This window comes from Gavialis gangeticus, unplaced genomic scaffold (assembly GCF_001723915.1).
Source record: "Gavialis gangeticus isolate Ggan-Ray unplaced genomic scaffold, GavGan_comp1, whole genome shotgun sequence".
In the NCBI taxonomy this organism is placed as follows: domain Eukaryota; kingdom Metazoa; phylum Chordata; order Crocodylia; family Gavialidae; genus Gavialis; species Gavialis gangeticus.
The window spans coordinates 130993777-130994904 of record NW_017728992.1 but is presented as its reverse complement, the minus strand read 5'-3'; the positions used below and the strand labels follow the sequence as shown (position 1 = coordinate 130994904).

The 1128-nt window shown below is 41.1% G+C and overlaps 1 protein-coding gene across 1 annotated transcript in view; it reads right to left on the bottom strand.

The window, feature by feature from the left end:
* CUNH8orf34 (chromosome unknown C8orf34 homolog) overlaps positions 1-1128 on the bottom strand; it is a 418058-nt gene that overhangs the window by 23366 nt on the left and 393564 nt on the right. The gene's annotated exons all lie outside the window — the stretch shown is intronic.

Genomic DNA, 1128 nt, shown 5'->3' with positions numbered 1-1128 from the left:
TGATGGTACTGTTGAGTTTCTTGGTGAAAAGGGGAGTAGGATCTTCTTGTAGTTCTTTGTAGTAGGTGGTGTCAGAGAGTTATCTGTTGGCTTCCTTTATGTAATCTTCACGGTTTAGGATGACTGTGGCTCCTCCTTTATCTGCTGGTTTTATTACTATTTGGTGGTTAGATCTTAGAGATTCTATGGCCTTTTTCTCTGGTAGAGAGAGGTTGTTATGGTGACGTGTGTTGCTGATTATTTCACTGTTCATTCTTTCCCTGAAGCAGTCAATGTAGCGGTCATGGTTAGGGTTTTGTCCACTGTGAAGTGTCCAATCTGATTTTTTGGGGTTTTTTGGCATTGATCTTTTCCTGAATGTTGTCAGAGGATAAGTTGTTGGGAGTGGGTTCAGTTTGGTCGTGGAAATATTCTTTGAGGCAGAGGCGTTGGAAGAATTCTTCTAGTTCTCCACATTGAAGTATTTTATTAGGGTATTTTTATGGACAGAAATTTAGGCTTTTGAAAGGACAGATTTTTCAGTTTTGGTAAGTGTGTGTGTGGAGAGATTGACAGTATTTGTGGGTTGGTTGCTGCTTTCAGTTTTATCAAGTCTGAGGTTGGAATATTCTAGGGTGTTGGTGTTGTTCCTCTGATGGTTGTTTTGTGGCTGGGGAACTTGTTCTTGGAGCAATTTGTTCCATTTCTTCTTTTTATGTTGGATGAATGTTGTAGAAAGTTTTTCGTCGTCTCTTTGTATCCATTGTATATTGTTAGGGAAGATCATTGGATTTCTGTCTTTTAAGTTGTTGTAGTATATGGTGAAATCACCTACTAGAAAGAGACCCTATTCGTAAAGAGATCTTCCCAGAGCCACCCATCCTAGCCTTCAAACAAGCACCAAATCTCGCTAACCTCATCACTAGAAGCAAACTTCCTCAAGCCCAGAACACACCAAAAGGATCCAGACTATGCCATGACAAGAAATGCAAAACCTGCCAACACATCTCCACCACACCCACATTCACTACACCCCACAACAGAGCCATCAGCATTCCTGCATCTTACAGCTGCACCTCCAGAATATCTCATCCAATGCACCAAATGCCCTGATGGAAAATACATAGGAGAGACCAAACAACAACTGTG